Below are 22,914 nucleotides of genomic sequence, written 5' to 3' on the forward strand. Positions count from 1 at the left end.
ACACACTTGGAGCATTTGAAAGACTAGTGATGAGGTTCATTCAGGCTGTAAAAATGTGCTGAGCATCATGGCCGCTTCTTCCGCAATGGCCTGGCATGGAAGGATGGAGAAGGCCATTGTTACCACACAAATGACTGTCGATTTGCCTCTGGTATGACTTATCCAGGGAAGTTACATCATTTTAAAGTCAATGAAGTTATAGGGAACATTTATGACTATGGTACTTTAGTTGTAACTTTATGAGACTGTTTAATAAGTTTGCAGAGAATAAGTTTGGAATCCAGAAATAGTTTGTTCTATTTCTGGGTGAAAAAACAAAGGATGCTTTGTACTTACATAAGATCCTTCATCTGGCCACAGAGTTTGGATTCAGACTCAAGAAGTGGGCTTGGAGTCATGTTCGCTTGGCTCTGAATAATGAACAAATGCTTTTCTCTTTTAATTTTAGAATGGAGGCACCTTTATTTCTGAAATTATACTCAGCAAACCCCAAAACGTTTGGCTCTTGTATGATAGAAGAAGAGAGTAAGAGAGAATAGCTTGATATATGACTGTTTTTCTTCTGCGAGTACTCAGTTAGAAAAGGAGGCCGGTGATACTCAAAAGGAGGATGTTGCCTTTTACGAAGCCTGGGAGTTAGAGCCCATAGGCCTGAGAGTCCTCCCAGACCCTTGCCTGAGGCCGCTGGCCAGAACCAGGGAAAGTCTTGGTTTACTATTCAATGGCAGAGATCCACCCATAATGCCATGGAGGAGAATGAATCTGCTTGTCCACTCTCTATAAAAACTCTGTATTTATCAGAGTTTAGATTAATATAGACACAAGCAAAGTAGCCTCTCCTTCTGGTCTTAATGGTCTAAACCACCTTGTTTCATTGCCCACCTCCTAAGACATTTAATCTAACTTGCTCAGTTAACTGTTCGGGCAACTTTGTGAACTTTGTGTGTTAGCTGGTGCAAGGCATTGTTAAGAGCTGTAAGCCACCTATTTTTAGTCCTCTCATTTCCTTCACACCAACTGATTAAATGGGAAGGAGGTTGAATAAGCTTACTTTCTTTTAAGATGACACAAATATTAAATTGGCAGGTAAACTCCTAGGAGGTTTCAGTCCATTTCAGGAAACTGATGATATGAGGTCTTTAAGCGTTGACAGTCCTATGAGAGAGAGAGAGAGAGAGAGAGAGAGAGAGAGAGAGACCACCAGGGAATCATGAAAAAAAGAAAAATGAGGGAAATGTCTAGATTCAATAGGAAATTGGGGGTGTTGAGAGCATTTTAAGAAAAATGCTTGCTTTTTCACCAGCGGTGTCGTTTTGCTCAAAGGGACAAGAAATTTAGTACTTTCTCTGAAGTGTAATAGGACTGCAGACCTATCTCTACAACTTTTACTCTTTTACGTAATCTTGCCTTTACCCGAGAGCTAGTGAGTGAGGGTTTTCCCATGGGAACTGGTCATGCACAGGATGTTAATGCAGGACTGGGTCAGGCTCTGGGGTTTCATGCATGCAAGATGGGAAAACTCTTCCTTTGGTTAGATTAAGGTGTGTGTATTGTCCAGGCTTCTGGGAATCGTAAAAAGTGAGGATATAGCCACAGATTCCTTAGATATCAGGTTTCTGAGGGCCTAGACATTGTGTCTGGTTTTATATTTTTTATCTTGCCAAGCGTGATTTTTCCAACTTCACTTAATACGTCTGGAGGATGAAGCTATTTCCATCAGGCACAGCTCTGCCACTCTTGAAAACATTAAGGGTGAATTTTCCTTGTTTGTACCTGCTATCCACTAGAGGCTAAAAACTGATAATTTGGCTACTGGCAAAATTCCACTGTAACAGCTAATAGAGTGTTTTGGAAGGATGCCAATGGCAGCCAGATTGAATTAAGTACTTAAACTACTATTTAAGATCAGTTCTGCAGTTGGGGACTTGAAATCAGTGGCAGATTCACCTTCTAGTTTCCAGCGTACTTTGGGTTTTTCATGTCTTCTCTGATTTCCCCTGCATTTTTATCCCAAAGTGGATTCTCTCTCTCGAATACATTCATGCTAATGTGAAAATTTCATAATACTTCAGAATTTAACACGCACTTTCATATATGTTACTTTTTGTCGTCTAGATATATTAGGTATTGCGAGATTATTTATGTTAATGACGTTCATGGTTCAACAGAAACACTAAAGGAATCACAGTATGTAGTATCTCAGAAGTTGCATTGCAGACCATGGCAGGAGGGGAGAGCTAGATATCGGAGACGTGGGCTGTAGCCCTGGCTCTAGTACTCAGTGTCTTCATGACCTTGAGCCAATGCCTTACATTCTCTGCAATGTAGTTTCTTTACCTTTAAACCAGCGTTTCTAAACTGAGGGTGATTTTTGCCCCTAGGAGACACTTGTCAATTCTGAAGACATTTTTGGTCGTCACGTCTGGGGAGGTGCTGTTGGCATCTGGTGGGTAGAGGCCAGGGATGCTGCTAAACGTCCTGTGGTGCACAGGATAGATAGTCTCCGCAACAGAGAATCATCCAACCCAAAATGGCAGTAATGATGAGGTGGACAAACCTTGCCTTAAGATGGAAATAACATCTACCCCACTCATGACAGGATTATTATGGGGCTCAAATATAAATGGAAGTGGCCTTCCATTTCTGATATTAATTCTCTCTCGTATTGCACAGATGGATGCCAAAATTGAATCTTGAAAGGAGAATGGATTTATTCTCCTAGACTAAAAGTTATATATGAAACTATCAGATTAAAATATATGAAATACATCCATTGCATCTTGCTCCACAATTTTATGGTTTTAAACCAATTCTCTAAACATAAAGAGAAACAATGAAAAAATATTAATCTTAGAAGAAACCTAGCATGCAGTGACTAACATAGATAAAGGAAATTGGAATCCATGCAACTAATAGACTTTTCTATTAGTGTACAGCCGTAACACATCTTTCCTAATAGAAGCAAGCCCGAAATGATAAGTTGTTTGGATCACATTAATTAACATTCAGCTCTATTAGATTTGCACCTGAGGTTGGGTTCATTTTACCAGTGCTGATGGATATCAAACTTAACAATATCTAGCCACATTATGTTAGAATAAAATATGTTTTACATTGAAGGCAAATTTTAGACTCAACTCTTAATAATGGCCTCTTATATTAACTCAGATAACTAGAGATAGTAAAAGAATGAATTAAATTCCAGTGACTCAGACTACAATGTATGTTATAGTAGTAATGAGAATTAATCCTGTTTGTTGCTTTTATTGTACAGTTGCCTCATAAGTTTATATATAACTGTAGAGTTTATGAGGCATTTTTACAGATATTACTTCTTGCCTTATTTTTGTAATGCAGTCCTCTTAAAAATGTAGCTTGGGATCCATGGATGAGATCTGAATGTCTTCACAAAATTTTATTTACATAGACATTTTTATTGGGAAGAAGCACACAGTCTCCATGAGATTTTCATTGCTTTGTTATCTAAAAATGTTCAGCAATCACCCTTAAAATAAAGGCTCATCTCCTCCTAAATGCTTATTTTTACCAAGTTCTCCTTAAATGACACTGTATTTGTTCTATCAGTATATTAGCAAATCATCTCTAGAGTACCAACTGACCAATAATTGTAAAATTCTTAATTGACATACACGCAGATTTTTTTTTATTTAAAGATTGCAATTGGAAGCTCTGCCATATAGCTAAATTGAATAATTATGCAAATGCAGTACAATATTATTTAATTGGACCTTTAGGAATGAAAACAATCAAGGTGTGCAAAGCTCTTTGCAATCCGGAACAACTATTCTAACATATATCTGCCAAGTAACAAGATCTTGTATGTAGACAGGAAGAGGAAAACAGCTTTGGCTACCCTCCCAAGAAAATCTACATGAAAGAACGTTGTATGCGTTGTGGTATGTACAGATTCTCAGGTTTTCTGTTACAGAAGTACCACTGTGTAAGAACAACTATATAGACAGACTAGAAATCCAGAGAATTGGTAGTTAAATCAACAGACTTGTCCCACACCCACCAATAATAATAACAGACGCTCTTAGCCCTTAAGAAACATAGCAAAGAAAACACAGAAATCCAACATTTCTTACTACTACTGAGATTTTAAGTACCACTGGAAAAGCAAACCCCATTACAAATGCTGACATTTTTACCCAGAGCCCATTCTCTTTATTTTCTTATTTCTATCTCTGCCACCTTTCTCATCTGATAAGGGGTTTCCGAGTACCGCTCTTATAGCCGTAAAATGAGCACAGAGTATGTACAACAAGACGCCTCCTCTGATTCTCTGGGAGGGCCCAGCCCTTTTAACCTTTCCCTTTCTTGAACCAACCATTTAACTGTATATTATTTGCTGCTCAGCTTCACAGCTAAAGACACAACGTTCTACATGAAAATGTCAGTGCTGAAAACATTATGCAGTGCTCAAACCATAGCCATGTGTCCATATTCCTTTATGTTCCGGTAAAGACTATGACACTCAGTGTGACACAAAAGGGGCCAGTTAACTATTTTACCAAAGGTGGTATTCTAAGTTAAAACTAAGTAACTGAAAATGACAAAATTAAAATCAAACTCAGAATGAACTTGCGTTCATTCCCAGCCATACTTGACCAAGACTTGCAGATTCAGATAGCCCTTATCATCCTTGGAGACATTTCACTTTTCACACCCTAATTTCTTCAGAGGACAAACAGAATCATGGTAACTTCCCCAAAACACTGAGACTACCTTGTAGGGTCCCTTTCAAAAGCAAGAATATTCTTTTGGGTTCCATGGCCATAACAAAATAGGTAACCAGGTCCCTCCTCCGAACCTGTCCTATGCAGTTGCCACTCATTGGGCTTTGTGCAACTGGGCCATTTTAAAATACCGTCTTCGGCACCATAATACCTTTTAATGACATGTAAGAATAAACGTTAATATTACTCTCAGAATAGTTTTTTTAAACTTTGAAAAAAATTCAGCATCTGAAGATTTCAGTTTTGATGTCTCCTCGCACATTCTTTAGGTTTCTGTTCTAGGATTTGTGGCCACTTTTGCTCATGGGGAGCTCCTTTTTGGCAGAGCTTTTCTTCAAGGGGCTGGAAATGTGGTGTGTAGGATGAATTGAATAGCTACGTCCCAGATGACACAGTTGAGGGACTGAATGGAAGAAATTTGTGGCAACCAACATAATTATTCAAACTGGAATGTGGCCATGGCCCCGGGGTTCATATTTTTCTTCATAAGCAAAGTGGTTTGGGATTCGGTGTGAGCACAGGCAGTTAAGATTTCGACACTAAACCACATCCCTGCACAGAGCCCATGGGTTTTCTGGTTGATGATCATAATAGTTACATAAGAAATTTGACATCACCCTGATAGGGGAACATCACCCTATCAGACTTAGCCGCTGTTAGGAGGATGCAGTTTAAATCCTGGCATGCATGGAATAGCCTAGCTGTAAATGGTTATTTAAAACAACGTAGTAAATTTCAATCAGAACTCAGTCCTTTGCAATTGATTTTCAAGTTGCCACAACTCTGCATCATTAAGGTAGAGTCCTTTCCAGTGAGATTTCCTTCTAATATTATACAGAGAAAAAAGTGACTCTTCTCAGTAAAGTTCAGTTGGATGCTACTAATAGTTCAAAGAATTTGGACTAAAGTGGTTCTGTGCACTGGAAGGAACCCACTGGCAAATGACAAAGATGCTAAGTGCAATGTGTAGCTATTGTTTTCCAAGCTCATGCATTCCCACTCTGCCTTCCCAGTTGGCTTTCCTGCAGCATCCAGTTCCAAGTTTAAGACCACAGGGTCATACTTGAGTGGCTCTCATAGAAACTCTTGCCAACTGACATCTGATACACTTAAAGGTTGTTAAAACCAAGAGCCCTTCTTTGGCTAGGAAATGTTACACTTTTAGTGTCATCCTGGTTTGTGAGTAAGTTCCATCCACTATTCCAGACAACAAATAAAACTAGCCCACATGACACAAAGCTACCTGTGATGCTTTCTAACTATGCTTTCAAAATCTACGTAGCTTTCTTTTATTTGGCCACCATTACAGTACAAGCTATCCAACAGAGAAAGAGCTGCTTGTAGCTTTAGAATACAGATGGGTAATTATTGTGATGCAGTCTCAGAAGACCTTGGATTGAGAGCTCCAGAGGACATCATACATCTGAACGCTAGCCCAGTACAAAAGATAGAGGCGAAGAGCTTTCTGAAGCAATAAAAGTCAGCCATACCGAACACTTTCTTCGAAGAGCTGGAGTTGTTAGATTGAACATTTATCATTGTTTATGTATCACCTAAAAGAAAAAAATCCCTGACCCACTAACTCCTATGCTGCCTCTTTGGTCTGTTGACCTGTTGATGCCTGATTTCCATATAGAACTCTGCCAATGGCTAGTCTCTGCAGTGGGAAATCAACTTTCCAACCTTCATCCTTGGATTATTAGATTCCCTTCTTTCTCTGCTCAGCATCCCATGTATCCAAAATAATTCTCTTAGCACCCTATCCTAGGATTTTGTCATCTCACTGCAAGAAACACAGAAATTATTACGCCTTTCTAGGACCCACTAAGGAAGGAGTGTTGTGAAGTGGCTAGGTAATTGACTTTTGATTCTTAAGGGAAAAGGCAACCTAAAACATATGCTTCCATTACGTAAAGACATAAGAGTTAGGTAAACTAAATATAGTCCGTTTAAAATATTTGAGAAATGATATCATTGGCTTTGGAAGATTTTTGAGCTTCGTTAACAATAGCACTTACCTTCCTTAAGTCACTGGTTCTTTCAAAAGATCACCCTGTCTAACCCTTACACTTACAGGCAATAAAATGGGGCTCAGAAAATTAAAGTCACTTACTTGAGGTTACATAACCACTAAGTAAGGTTGCGTCCACGCTCTGCTTCCTAACGCCATGTGTTTTCTAGGAAAGTCAGGAGAGCTTACTTTCTGGAAGTTTTGCTCATTAGCAGGACGTATAACCTACGGGAAAAGACACAACAGCATTCGATTCTATTTATCTCTCTGGTTTCTCTGAAAACATTGAATAGATACTACCATCCTTTTCTCCTTCAAGGCTTTCTTTGGACCACAAATGGTGAATGCCACTACTTTACAAAGTTATTCTTTTTACCATTAGTTGTTCTTTTTGTGTTACTTTCTGTAAAAGTATCAGAGAGAGTTATTCTCCAGAGACTTCTAGGTAGTTGAGTCCTTGCTTTTAGATTTTTCTGTCTAAAGAAATAAGTCTTCAGGACGGTAGGTTAAACAAATCTCTTCAAATATGAAGGCTCTTTAGAAGCTAAAATGCACAGACACTCAAAACGCGGTATCTTTCTGTCTCGATTGGTGCCCATTAGCCAGGTCCACAGGGAAATCGCTTTTTATTTTTCAATAATTATTTATTGGGTCCTTATTATGTGCTATGGCCACATTCCTGTACCTCTTCTCTCGCCGTCCTTACCTATCTGGTCAACACTGCTCACAACTTTAAGTAGCAGTGACCAAGGACAATTGTCCACCGTGTGCTACTGTCCTATCCAAATACTGGCTGGCTTCAACAGAACTGAAAGGGAGAATAGGGCTTATTCAGAGTAGTTACAAATGCCGTTCATAAGCACAGGGGTAACTTGCATGGGGTTATTGCATAGGCTGGGCAGGCCTTGAATTGCTCAACTCGAGGGGATGCTCTTTACATGAACTACCATAGCTCCCCTGGAGCTATACAGTGAAGGAGTCCTGACGTTCAAGGAGACAGATGGGTACAGGTACCATAACAGTATGTTCTCTTGTTTCTGGCTGAATAATATTTTCAAGGAAACAAGATACCCTCATCTGCAAGGAGAATTTGTGTTGGGCCAAAACAAAACCAAAGATGAAACTGATATGGTAAGAACAAAATGATTTGTCTAAGTTTTCATGATACTGCTCCAGCCCTGGATTTGCTTAGTGGCTTCTCCTATCTGTTCCTTAAAAAAAGGGAGAGTAGGGATGACCTGTCACTATCAAAAAATTCTACCTGGTGTCCAAGATAATAAGGATTTTCCTAGTGAGTTGTTTACAGGAGGACTAGTATATTTTGTACTGAATAACTAAATAATATGTAATAAAAAATGTAACATTTTTCAAGTAAGAGAGACCCCAAAAGCCTAGACCTAGGTTACATGATTTTGAAGAGATAATACTTAGCACTTTATGAATTTTAAGTTTCAGCTTTCAGTAGTATCCATCCATTTGAAAAAACAAATATGACCTTTTGGCTAATAACATTGGGGGAAACATTACTGTAGATTAGTACTATGAAACAGAAATAATGAGCAGATATTCCAATGGAGTCACTGCATGTGAGCACATTAAACTTCTGCATAAAGATGGAGATTGTAAGTGGGTTTCTGGGTTTCACCATTCTGACGTTCTTAATTAAACATGGCACCATTGCTAAAGATAAAACCTTTAATGTTTCTCAAATCTTTTCTTGTTTAATAGATACCTCATATGGTCATCATATATAGTGTGAAAACTTAAAGGTCAAGTAACATATTCATCTAAAACAACATAGGGAATATATCAGGATCTGTTTATTATCACCGTGGAGAAATAATGTTGGAGACCACGCTGAAAAAAGATGATGTGGTCTGGCCAAGGAGATATTAAAAGTGACCAGATGACTGTTGGCACTTCTGTTTTCAAAGCTGGCTCTAACTCTTCCTCACTTTGTGACCCTAATCTGAAGCCAGGCTAGTGTCTTGTCCTCATCCTAACACCATGTCACTCTAGCAGACACGGTAGACGCCATGGTTCTGAAAGGACACAGTTGGAAGCTAATTCTTGTGTCTTCTGTCCGACCTGAGACTGAGCGTAGCATCTGTGCCTGTTTGATGAGTACAGAGAAAGCCATTTTTCTTAACACTTTAGAATAATTAGTGGAGCCTACCAGTTTGGGGTTACAATGCAGAATAAAAATAATAGGGTATGAAAAAAGGACAATGTGATGAGATTCTCCAACTGTTGGTTTATAGCGCTTTTAAAAAATTTTTTGCATGGAGTCAATGATGGATTAGGATATAGTATGAAAGGAAACAGTATGGGACAGAGATATTCAGAGAGCATTTGTAATTTGATAACTCAGGAAAATAGCAAAGGAATCAAATCATTTAGACTATTTTGATAGGTACTTCATAGATAACTGAAGCATCCACCACATTACATTTAGACCAGGTGGAATATCCAAAAACTTTTATTGTGTGGTCCTAAAATTAATGTATTAGTAATTATTAAGTAGTTTTCAATGTGCCAGTAAGAGAATTATTATTCTTATAACATTTCTGAAAGCATGTATATGTGTGTGTATGTATATATGTGCATTTTATAAAGTGCTGATACAGCTAGCATCTCCTTCTATTAATTCAACATCCAGTGAAGTTTATCTCCATCTTACTAACAAGAGAAGTTATGGCTTAATTCAAGGTCATAGTGGGTCACAGCCTGGATTTAGTCCAGGTCTTTTGATTATGAGCTCAACGTGACTTTGGAGAACTTAAAAAAAAGCAAATAATCAGACACTGCCTGTCATCCCATCCCCACTAACCCCAGCAGAGACTGATTTAGTAGGTCTGGCTTAAATGACCTGAGATTGTACCAAAAAAAACCCTCAGAGCCTCTGAATATCTCATTGTGCAATAATGATTTCAAGGGCATAAGAGTTTGAAATAAATCTGCGGAAATCCTGGGATCTCCTGTGGAAATTGTAGTTGTGCCTAAAGATTAGCTTGTTTATAATTTCCCATACTCACCGAGAACTGAATATTTAAAAACATCGTGGTTTGCAGTGGCATTGTGGTTTAATGTAAAATATATAGCATTGAGTTTAGTCATGGCTATTCAACTTCCTAGATGTATACTTTGAGCAAATTAACTTCTTTCAGCCCAAGTTTGCGGATAATGTAAGAGGTAATTGAAATGATTAAGTGAAATTAAATATTTAAGGTGCTTAATACAATATCTGGCAGAGAATAGGTTCTCAATAACTTAAGAACATGTCCCTCTAGAAGTAGGCTTCTGGTTAATTTAGTGTTTTAACTATAAAACTATAATTTATATTTTCTTTCTCTTTTCTCATATTTGGGGGGATCACTACGTCAACCATTTGATCATACGCATTTGTCTCTAAGCATGTATCTTTACTAATCTAGAGGCTCACGTGCATTGAGTTTTTGGAATGACTAGGGAATTTATCATAGCTTCTCTCTAATCTACAGTAGTTCCGCTTACAAAAATTAAAAATAAATCTCATGATATGTGTCTTGCACATGCAGGCACCTCTGTAGCGTTCTTCTCTCTGGTAAATCAGCTGCTTGAGGCTCAGGTCAGACACAGTCAAAGCCATGCAATCACGGTACATCATCTTGATGTCAAATGCATGAGTCTTGAGCAAGCTTTTCATATTGTTTGCATAGTACTAATTTCCACTGAGTATAAAAATGCCTTGGTGTTACTGATTTATGAACACTGTACATTCCTTACAATGAAGATGGATCTTAGGGGAAAAGAGGGTGTTTTCAAGATATGGTGAATTTTATTGTAACATGTCGTCAAGTTCAGCTATTTCTCGTGGACAGCGTAGGGAACTTAAGGGCCCTGCAGAGAGGAGGCAACAGGTAGAATGCCCAGCTGCTACCGCCAAAATAACACCAGCACAAATAAAATGATCAGAATTCTGGTCATAATGACAGATGAGCTTTTGTGGAAAACAGAAGCAAAATAAACCTTCTTGAATAATTTATTACTCTAAAAATACATTCATAACATGTCATGGTATGAATTCAGGAAAAAGATCCCACTACTGCTGGGTTCTGCTGTCAGTGGCTGTAGGGCCACAACAGGCAAACATAACCAAGTACATTTTCACTACCCTGATCACCAGTCCTCCCACTGATAATTTGTTTGGTCCATTCCTTCCTATTGCCTGAAGACATGCATCAAAGTCTGGCAGCTGTAGACCTGACTCTTCTGTTTATTTTATCTTTAGCTTTCACAACTGCAAAAGAAAGCCTGAGTTTTTAATAAACATCCCAGCACCAGTTTACGAGAGGGAGAATGAGTTAGATAGTGATGTGTTTTTTTCGGAAGGCTTTTTAAGCCAGCTGTGGGTGAGACGGTCCAATTTGCATTGGAACTGCTAGCTAGAATTCAGGGAAATCCCATCTGGTTTAGAGTAGAGTAAAAGAAAGTGAAACAGAATAGAGGATGCAATGCTTCAACAGTTAGTTTACAAACCATTTACTCAACACCTCCCATGGGAATAGCACCGTGCTTGGAGCTACGGAGGTCTGCGAGAGAGAAAAGTAGACTGGCCTCCCTTTACAAGGTGTTTTCAGGCTATTAGAGGCATTGTTCCTTCACCAAACAGTGATTTCCTGAGCTCTTACCAAGTGTCCAGCACTGCTTCAAGTACAGTGGAGAATGAGACAAAGTCTTCGCTCTCATGGAGCTTATATTCCATAAATAAATGGGCATGAAACAGCTAGTAAATACTACACAGAGAATCATGAGAGGACGATCGGTTAGCAAGCAGTTTGTGTACTATGGAAGTCACGGAGGACCTCTCTGAGGAGTAAAATTGGAGGAGAGACCTGAACCGTCAGAAGGAACAAGGCAGGCAAAGAATAAGAAAAGGAGTGTTCTTGGAAGGGAAGCTAGAGAATATGGCCAAAGTCTGAGACATCGTGGGTCAGGGGCAGCTGTAGGAGATGAGATGGGAGTGGTAGGCAGCTAGCAGATCACAGGGGACTTTCACAGTGGGTCACGGTACAGAATCTGGGTTTGGAGAATTCAACCTTTGAGGATCTGAAGCAAGACAGTGACTTGATCTGTTTTATATAGTGTACTTTTTAAAGATCACTTTGACTTCATTATGGAGAATGGATTTTAGGGAGCCAGAAGTGGAGGTGGGGAGATCAATTGGGAGGCTATTGCAGAGTCCAGGCAAGGAATCATGGTGGCTTACTTTAGGACTTGGGTGATGGCAGTGGGAGAAAGTCAACGTGAGGAATTTGTTTCCAAAGTAGAGTACACAGAACTTCCTGGTACACTGGATATGTGGAGTTGAGTTGGGGCAGGGGCTCAAATATCATGACTAATTAGGGGCTTGTACACCTGGGTCAAACCCAAAAGATGGGAAACCTAGGAGAGGTACAAGTTTAGGAGGAGAGCAAAGTCCAAAGTTCTCTTTTAGCCATTTTGAATTTAAGGTGCCCCTTAGATACTGAAGTAGAAACGTTGAGTAGACAGTTGGATATGGGAAATTGGAATCTGAGAGGAGGTTTGAACTGCAAATCATAGTCATATAGATGGCAGGTCTTTACAGCCAAGGGGCAGGATAGGATCACCCAGCCTAGGGCCATACCTGGGACCAGCCATGAAATGGAGAGATAAAGGGTCAGAACAGGAAGAGGAAAGTTGGAAAAATCTTGGGCTATTCAAGCTAAAGGAAGAAAGTATTTCAGACAGAGCTTTCATTTCTGACTGGCACACAGGTCATATTTATATGGATAAAATAAATCTTTTATATTACCTACTGTCTTGGACTTTAATAGAATTATAAGGACCTAATAGTTTGCAAATAATGAGCCATATGCATATATTGGTCCTAAAAATCCACAGAGAAGCAAGGTTAAGGAAAGGAGAGCAGTTACTAAGTTCATGGCTTTAAGCTCTGTTTACACCGCTCTTTCTCTTTGTTTTACTTCATGAAGATATTCGATGAAGATAACTCTTGATTAAATAAATCAGTGCCAACAAGGATAACTTTTTTGAATCCCACCCACTTCACAAAGCAGGATCCAAGTGCTGCAAGCTGCTCTATTTCTGTAGTTCAATTCAACAAATATGTACTGAAGACCTGTGGTGTCCCTGCTCTGTGTTAGGTGGATTAAAAAACACAAAATAATTATAAAGATTCAGCTTGTGCATCAAGGAGTTTATAATATCCTGAGTGAAGAAAGACTTACTTATACTACTACCTGATTACCATTAAAACAAATGAAAATAAGAATATTAATTCCTGGAAATTTTTTAATTGAATTTTCCCTTTTGTGTATCTTAACCAGCATTAACTCTTTTGGCAGAAAAGAGCTAAAATACTACGTCGACCCTCCATTCCCTCATATCCTTATCTTACCCCACAGTTCTAATGCCTGTTGGGATATGTTTTCCAAGGGAATTTGATGAGAGTTCCACCCTTGTCACCATCCTCTTTGGTCTCTTCAGTAGCACCAAGTAATGCTGAACTCATAGAATATAGCGAATAACATCTTCTCGCATTTGAATTGGATATTTCATAGTTTCCAAAGTAATTTTACTTAAATTTACATACATATGTGAGCTGGAAGGATGAATCTTCCTGATTTTATAAATGAGCAAACTGAGACTCCAGGGGTTGGGGTGAGGAGTGAGAGACTTGTCTCAAGTCATGTGGTTTGAGAGGAACGGCTCCTATGAAAACATATCTCAATATGACCTCTTCAGAGCTTAACTCTAACCCACAGAAGAGTGAAACAAAGTAACTGTAAAATTACATACATATATAACAAAAATTCACCACTAAAAGATGAACTAATCAAGCTTTAAGAACTTAGCACTATTGGAGGGGTAGGAACAGGGGTTAAAGAGAGGTAGTAATAGTGGCTACTTGGGTTAGGGTTTTTGACTGAGGTTATTATTTGTTTGATGCTGAAGCAGATGCTCCAAGCATCCCACTCAGAGTAGCACTAATCTCAATTGTCTGAGAGTCAGCCTTCTCTGAATATGAAACCCTTATAGCTGATGCTGTGGTCAACTTTGAAGAAAATAGTAACAAACATTTGAAGAGCTCTTTATAATTTATAAACACTTTCAGATTCAAAATCTCAGTTGTATAAACTTACCCTTTGAGGTAGGTTAATTGACCAGCCATTATAATCGCCATGTTACACATGAAAAGACAAGCTCAGGGAGGTTAACTGACTTTTTCAGTGTCCTAACAAGCTAGCATAGTAGGTGATACAACCAAGACTGGAATTTAGGTCTCCAGACTCTAAATTTAGTTTCTATCCCATATACTAGATTTCAGGTACAAGGTGAGCCACTTTGGTGATGTAAGATTTTAATGCATTTATGCAAGGTCTAAGCTAGTGTGGGGTTAAAAAAAAAAAGCAATTAATGATATTAATTAATTTATTCATTCATTAGTTCAATCAATAAATGTTTGAGTGATTATTAGTATTCTGGTTGGTAGGAAAAATGAAGATAGAAAGATGCTATTCTTGTCCTAAAGTTCTGAGTGTAGCTGAAACTGAGAAGAAAACAAATTAAGTGCAGTGGGGTGTTGGAGCCAGTAACAATCTGTACAGGACGCAGTAGGTTCACAAGAAGGAATGGAGATTTGGGGACAGAATTACAGATACAAGTTAAGGGTTTCGTAAATACATAGGGAAGGAAGTCATTAATGTAAGGTCCTTCCATGTGTAAACATCCTATTCTACCAGGTTTGAAAATGCAATACTACCTTTTGTAATGTTTTATCCATCCTTGTGAATATTCTTAAGTATGAAAAGTTACTCTCAATTGGGCAAGCAGATCACTGATACAGAAATACAGTTCTAAGTATTGGGCTTGATGGTGTTCTGTACTCTTTTCCATCTTGGAGGTTTAGTTTTTCTCTTTCTCCCTATTTACTGTAATTAGGTTTGTAAAATGTTTGGGAACAGATAGTACAAGAACTTACTTGGGACATTTTTGTTCAGCATTAAAAAGAAAATGTTAAATTTTTTATTTAGAGACAAATACCATGTTTGAAGCAGTCTTCACTCTTTCTCTGAGCATCACCCATGTCTGAGGAAGAGGTTGTGAGAAGTCAGGGTAAACTCAGGACTCATTTTGTAACACAGGTGACAGCCATCCTCACATTACTAGGATTTGACATCCAGGCATAGTGTCTCTGTTTTCTTCTAAGCCAAACCATGATTCAGAACTGAGCCATTGATTCTCTCAGAAGAATCCCTCCCTTCATCCCACAGACGCATAACATATCAATCAAGGAAAAGGATTTTGTGTATTTCATAGGAGGGACAGATGATGAAGAGATTTATCTCGTATACCCGATGCAAAGATCTTGAAAATTCTCATTAAGTATTTGTTCTCCAGACTCCTTTTTAGCCTTCCCTGATTACAATTTTTTGTCTTTCCCTGGTGTTGTACTCTGATTCCCAAGGAGGTTGCCTCTTCCTTCCTCTTTCCAGTACTTTCAATGACAAATTTAAAATATTTAATGTTATGCAAAATAATTCATTTGGACCTTCCTCTTGAACCTCACCTGTGCACACTGAAGACAATGTCCTTATCAAGCCGGACTCACTCTCCCAGAGAGGCGGGTTTGCACCTTGAGTTCTTTGAGTATTCTTCCAGCTTCTCAGGCACAACCCCAGGCAGTTTAGAAACATATTTCTTTGAAACGAGTGCACTTTCCAAGATGCATTCTGAGTAATTCCATCTTATTGCATTTGATGTTCTTAAAAGTCTGATTTTGCATTTAGACAGGGTTATTTGGACATGGTGGGATAAAAATGGTCCCATCAAAATATGCTGTTTCAAGTCAAATTATTGTATTATTTGTTCTCAATGGCAAATATAACCCCAAAGCATTCTTAACACTCAGTAGAGGCATAGATACAGAACCATGCAGTTATTGGTAATAAAAACCTAGTGTAGATATGTAATGAAAGATGAAAATGATGTTGTGACCTGATTATGAGCTACTGGCAATATTATTTTCTATCTTATATTAGAAATCAAATCAGCTTTGTGTATATTAACTGATGGTTGACTTATAAAAATGTGTAGGCACTGATATAGTGTTGTGTTTGCTTCATTTGAAACTGTGGCTTCCATGGATTTAAAAAATACATATTTTATTTGCAAAGTGACAACCATAAATTTTGGTATGTTCAATTGTTTAGCCAGTGATTTCCAGAAAGTAAGTGGTGTCCTACTTGTATGAGTTTTAAAACAGGCAATTTTGAAATAGGTAAAGTACTCAGTAGAAACCTTAGGAGACTCAAATGGCTGATGTATCTTCCTCAAAACACCTCTTATTTTCCAGGAGTATGTATACACTAGACATATCTTATTCTTTATAAGTCTCACACTTAGACCACTTATGTTTCCTACTTTAAAAAAATGCCTATGAAACAAAAAATAGCCCATGTGAATGTTATTAAAACTAACTGTGTCCTACAGAAGTAATTTGATGCCTTGTGAGGCAATCTGTACATTTATAGGGTCTTCTCATACAATAAAATTCAATGTTAAAAGTATAATTATTCAAAAGAATTAACTAAATGGCAACAAGGGTTTTTCTTTTCCTATATTGTTGGGATTTTTTTCCTCCTCCTAAAACCTCCCAGCTGCCCTTTGTGAAGTTCCTAGAATAATGATTAACATCATAAAACCAGAGACTAAAAATCTTGGTACGGACTGACCCATGGGGACACATTACTATAATTATTTTAAAATAAAATAATAAAAGGGGCATCCCATAAGGGACAAAAGTCTGACTCATCCTCACAATTTATTCTGTTTGTCAAAGTCACCCCAAAAATTTCTTAGAAGTGGTTGGAATTGGCTCAGAACCAGGGGCTCTCAAGTGTCTTACCTTTGTGGTTTGCCTACCTGGGTTTCCCAGTCCTTGGTTGAACATTAATGTTCTCACGGGGATAAAATATTTAATGTCCTTCTTGTGATCTCTTCCAGTAGAGGCTGAGGCCATTTCTAAAACCTCCTTCCCCGTGTCCCTTCCACAGTATCTTCACACACACAAACACAGTTTGTCTCTTTTTTCCTTTTCTCAAGGTTTAATCGAGCATTTTGTTTCCCACATGGTCTCTAGAAGATTGGCAGTTTCCCCCAATGTGCTTCAAATAAGCCGCACTCATTTCCTGACTATCCTGTAGTTAGTTTACTAATGCTATGCCACTGTGCTCTTTAGAGTGGAGGAGTGGAGGGGGTTTTGCCTCTATTACCTAAAAAAAGCTGTCCATTCATCAGGTACATTTAATTAACCACAGTTGTCACCCATGTGCCCTGTCAATTTGGCCAAGCCCAAGAACATGTATATGGAGCAGTATTAATTATAACCCCTCTGTGTCTTACAAAATTTACCTTCTGAGGCTATGAATGAGTATGGGCTAAGTTTCCTAGAGCAGAACCCATGAACTCATGTGTATTTTTACCTCAGTTCCTGCCACTACAGGCTCTACTTCAAGCCCCAACACACGTGTACATATACATGCACATGCTTACAAGAATGTCATTGGCAAAAGGCCTTGGGATGACCTTTGCCCCTACTGGAAAGGCATGAAACTAAATCCAGTACCATTCTCCTACTCTCAAGTTGGTTTTGTCTTGCTGACCTCTTCCCAACCCTAACTTGCTGGTCTGTTTTCCTATTTTCCAAAAATGCAACTTACTTTAAGCATGTGTTAACTTGGTTAACATTCCTGCAGTTAAAGGATAATAGACAATTACCCATTTGTCAGTCTGAGCCTCTTTCTTCTCTCTCAAATGTCTACTTATGACGTACATCCAGACTGCACGCCCTTTTTATTTTTTTTTTGAGAAGCAAAACCAAAATAAAAAAAAACATTTTTAAAGAAAATGCAAAATTTCTTTTTAAAGAAAATGCAACATTTGTTTTTAATGTTGGCTGCCAGCAAAAGGGGAATCAATAAGTCAGAAAATACAAAACAACAAAAAAAGTGTCCCCTGACTGCTCTGTCTGTGCCTCCTCAGCGTGTGCATCTGGTTGTTCATCTCTGAAAGTGTATGAAATACTCTTTTCTTTAAATTATTTTTCGTTCTTTGCTCCCTTCTTGTTTGGGAATTAAGTGCTTTTTGTATTATATATATCTATCTGTATATATATCAGTGTGTTTCTTTTTAATTGCTAGATCTTTATCTTTAGATTTGGTTTTATCCAAAACTATGACAAAAAAAAGTTATGAATTGTTTTCTGCAACTTTTCCCCACTCCCTCTTTAAATGTGGAACAACTTCAGCTGCAGAATCCCCACATCCACATCTTTCTAATAAACCCAGTCTCACTAGAATCACATGCACCATGGGTGGCATGGGGAAGACAGGTGATGTCATTCAGAAAGTACCCTTTCTATATAAGGAAGTCATGAATGACCCAGCCAGTGGGCTCCCTATACAGCTTTGTCTTTCGATTTGAAGATCTCCACCCCCTCCCCTAACTCTAGATGGGGCTGTGTGCCTGCCGATGAAGTTGTTCAACTTGAATGCATAAATCTAGTCTCCTTGTTTTTGCTTTTAACCTTTTGATCATTATTATAAGTATTACTATTATTATTTTATGTATTTTGGCTACTTTTAGTAGGGACAAAAGTTTAACTGTTTTTATTATTTAAAAATCTTTAATGAAACTGTAATGATTTTTGGAGTAATTGCATGTTGAAGCAGTTGCAGCTTAGGGTGTGTGAGATTGTCAGTGTTAGAGTTCTGTTCTTTATTTCTGTAGATGGGCATGTATAGGCTCATTTGTTTTTGTATATTGCCCATCCCTTCCTTACAGCCAGAAGCTCTAATGCAGCTAGATCACTCCGTGCCGCCCTTACATGGACATGGCGACTCACTTACACATTTACTCCCATCATCTTCATCTCTTGTGTAGTACACTCATAGATATGACCCTACCCTTTCTGCATCTTTCCTTCCCATACCCCTCCTTTCTTTAGCATTGTTCAAACTTATGTGCTGTCATCCATCCCCTTCAATTAAAGAAAGTCTAAAACTTGTCAAAAAGGCAAAAAAAATTAAAATTAAATATATATCTGAGAACCTATAATAATGCAGAAATTCATTCAAAACGCTCGAGATTCATAGATTTTTTTAAAGGCAAATTATAAAATTAAACAGGTTTAAAAAAATTTTTTTTTAAATCATTGCAATCAGAATAATTTCAGATTCAAAACTGATGCCCTCCCAAGCCCCTCAAAGTAAGAAATTTGTTAAAGTGCAGATTTTTTTTTCTTTTCATGTTATGTGGTGTGGATGTATGTGTTGTTGCCTCCCTGTATCATCCTCTGTTGTAAATTATTATATTTGAAAAATTAGACATTTTGCTCAAAAGTTTTTAAAGAAATGACAACAAAAAAGCAAGTTACAAGAATGTGGCAATTCTATTTGTCCAAGAGCATTCTTACACAACTTTCTTTTGTAAATTTTTCTTTCATGCCAAAAAACATGCGGGCAATTTGTTGATGTAAGTTGACTATAAATTAATACAATATGCTTTTTTTAAGTTAAATTATTTTGTCTATATGGAAATGATTTCTTTGTTTTTCCTAAAACAGCCTCTATTTTTTATTTGCTTTTACTTTTCTTTTCTGTCCTTATGTTGTGAATGCCTTGTTGATGTTATTTGCTCTCTTTCCCTCTAGTTTACTTTGAACCTGAAGTTGATTTTTTTTTCTACTATGTGATTTTGAAGACAACATTAAATATTTTATTTCATTTGTGTCTATTTGCTTAATTTTCACTGTTATATTTTGTGCTGAATTGCTTCTAAGGATCAATGTGAATTCTACTCTTGGTAGAAGGGTGTGGGTAAATTGTTCTCACCATCCAAAGGAAGCCTGGCCTCTTTGCCTGAACCAACTTTTAAAGCCTTGAAAGCAATGGTAGGCTCTACAGTGGGATATGAAATTGGATACAACCTACAGGAGGCCTGTACTCCAGAAGAAAGTTAGTTGAGTTAACTGCAAATGTTATCAGTGGTAATACATCCTAATTTAACTCCTTAGAAGGCATTTGGGGAAATCAGTCCTTTATTTTATTTTCCTTCAGCAAAGGGGAAATAAGGTACTCTCAAGTGACTATGGTAGAGTTTGGTTATCCAGGATTAAACTATCACCATCATGGCAAGCTACAAAATCACTTCTACTGAGAATAGAGAAAGCACCCCAGAGCTTAGAGTATTGTCCTATGATAATGATGCCTTCCAAAGTATAAAACTACTGGTGAAAGCACACCCGCACACAATAGGCACCCAAATCTCTCTCTCTCTTTCTCTTTTTCCTCTTCCATTTCTATTAATATTTGCCATTTCTCTCAAGGATTTAAACAGGTAAGCTTTAAAAGGATCCTAAGATTCTACCCACAAGAAACATGATGATTTTCCCATCTAAAGTTTTATTTAGGAAACATCTCAGGTAGGTATTGCCATTTTGTATGACTCTACGGTGAGAACACTCCTTGACCTTAAAGGTATTCGGTCAATGTTGCCTTATCACTTCAGGAAACAAAAGATCAGCAAGAAGTGCTGTACAATTTTTAAATAAAGAGATTACTTGCTTCACTTTAGTTTTAGGTATTAGTATTACTGTTAAAGAAATATCAAACTGAAGAGTGCATAAGGGATATGTTTCCAGCCCAGCAGCTTCAATGAATGTACTTTAACTGCCTCAGTTTATATGATTTTATATTGTTTGACATGTTGGATGATATTTTAGGTTTAAAACTAAGAATCTCCTAAATGGACTATTTTATCTAATTGAATTGAAAGCTTTTATTTGTGTTGAGGATGCTACCCATAAGTCCATTTGATATAAGGCTTGTCATTTATTTTAAATGCAAGCTCTTGGGCTTATTATAAATCATTCTTCAAACTCTGCATTTAAAATAGCCTTAATAGGGGCTTCCCTGGTGGCGCAGTGGTTGAGAGTCCGCCTGCCGATGCAGGGGACACGGGTTCGTGCCCTGGTCCGGGAGGATTCCACATGCCGCGGAGCGGCTGGGCCTGTGAGCCATGGCCGCTGAGCCTGCGTGTTTGGAGCCTGTGCTCCACAATGGGAGAGGCCACAACAGTGAGAGGCCCGCATACCGCAAAAAAATAAAAAAAAAAAAATAAATAAATAAATAAAATAGCCTTAATAATCTAGATCCTATATTATTATACCTCAGCATACGACTACTACATAAAAAAAGGTCAGAAAAAAGTCATCAATGATTTCAGTGTTTATAGGCCCAAAATATTAGTAGAAATGATACTAGAAACTAGAATTTTGGAGTAGCAGTTTCTGTGCTAAATACTTAACATGCATTATCATTAACATTAACATGCATTATTATTATTCACATTGGTGGCTTGAGATAGGCTGTGTTATTATGCCCATTGTACAGAGATTTTAATAAATTTGACCAACTCATGGCTAGTAAGCCACAGAACTGTTATGCTAACCTGCGTCTGAGTGACTTCAGAGGCAAAGTCTTTAACCAACAGGCAGATGAAAAACTCCACTAGACATTCCTTCTTTTACAATGTATAATGACATCAAGGGACTATAGCTCATCTTACCTGGGTGTATATTGAAAAAAATAGAATCTGTAGCCTTTCAGACTCAAACCCATTTCAGATAAACTGGGGGAAATGTCCTACCTGGAGATTTTCATCTCATTAAAATGCTCTTAAAAAGTTAAGCCCCTTTGAGATACTTGAGTTTTTCTGCTGTCTTCTCCCCAGGGACTGGCTGTGCCTGTCTGTGACTATTTTTTCTGAGGCTGGATGCAGAACAATTTCATGGTTCCAAGCTTCCAGATATTGATGTGTTGCAAGTACACACTTCTGTGGCACCAAATAACTAAATGAATATCATTCAATAACTAATTTTGTGGGGAAAAAGATGATTTCTCCCCATTGTATGTTAGTTTCCCAGCAGAGAATGAGAAAAATGCAAATAAGAGATGAGGTAAAGAACCTAAATATAGATAAAAGAAATTCAAGGAATTGGAGCACGGTGTCCTCTCCCAGAGTCTCACTCTTCAGTGTCATTGTTTTTCGTATTTTTGTGACTTCCTCCACTCAGATGTCTCCAGAGAGGCAAAGGTTGGAGCCATATTGAAACTTTATGCTGCTTTTCTTGCTTTTTCAGATGACCCACTACACCACCATCACCTACAGCATTCTCACAGTTCAGAAGAGTTCTATTAAATTTTTAATATACTGTCTTTTTCGATGGCAGAGAGCCCCTTTTGCTGAATATCAGCCCTAGACACATGAATTATATATCTATAAATACACTCATAAAACAAAAAAGCAGGGCAGCCTTCAGGGCTAAAATAGACCTTTTATATCCCTAGTGATCTCTCTGGTTTAAAGAAAAGCACAACCCTGTCAAAAAAGGGTATATATTCCTGATTTTAAATGCTAACTTTAAGGAATATGGATAGTTCTTATTCCAAACCAAAGAAAAATTCTGGGGATGGAATAGGAAATTAGAGTTGTGATGGATTACAGGTTTTGTATTACTCTGCCTGCAACCCCTTATGACTTTAAGCTTGTTGCTTCTATGAAGACTTTCATAAGCATAGACATCTGGTAGATCACTGATTTCACGGTCTTCGGGCAGTGAAAAAAAAATTATCAGCTGCTCCAACATTTCTGAGGAAACTCACTTTAGATTAGTACAAATAAACATGAAATCTTAAATAGCCTTCTGCAATCTAAGTCATTTCTAGTAAGGATCTAATGATGGGAGAAACACATCCTTCACCTCCTTATCTCAAATGATGTGTGCCCTTGGACCTCCTAGGACACTAGAATCATCTTAAATCTTAAATATGGAATTTGATATTAAAATGGACTATACACCCCAACTCACATACTTGTCCCAGGCATCTTCCACGTTTATAGTTACCCAAAAATTTCCCCCTACTTTCACTTTAATTCCCCTTTGTAATACCAACTCCTACATCCCAGTGGACTCCCTTTTAAATTAAAGACATTTTTCCAATTCCTTGAGATGCCAGGAGAGGGGAGCTGTGAAAGTTCCTATGATTTCATTGATTA

General features: G+C 37.9%; 1 protein-coding gene across 15 annotated transcripts in view; it reads left to right on the plus strand.

Moving 5' to 3' along the window:
* NRXN3 (neurexin 3) overlaps positions 1–22,914 on the plus strand; it is a 1,706,389-nt gene that overhangs the window by 1,676,789 nt on the left and 6,686 nt on the right. For 4 of the 15 annotated variants that reach the window (XR_004348667.1, XR_004348670.1, XR_004348668.1 and 1 more), the window contains one exon: positions 18,640–19,329. The exons of the other annotated variants lie outside the window; for them this stretch is intronic. The gene's annotated coding sequence lies outside the window, so the exon portion shown is untranslated. The remainder of the gene's footprint in view (positions 1–18,639; positions 19,330–22,914) is intronic. 15 annotated transcript variants of the gene reach the window in all.

This window comes from Phocoena sinus, chromosome 2 (assembly GCF_008692025.1).
Source record: "Phocoena sinus isolate mPhoSin1 chromosome 2, mPhoSin1.pri, whole genome shotgun sequence".
Taxonomy (NCBI): domain Eukaryota; kingdom Metazoa; phylum Chordata; class Mammalia; order Artiodactyla; family Phocoenidae; genus Phocoena; species Phocoena sinus.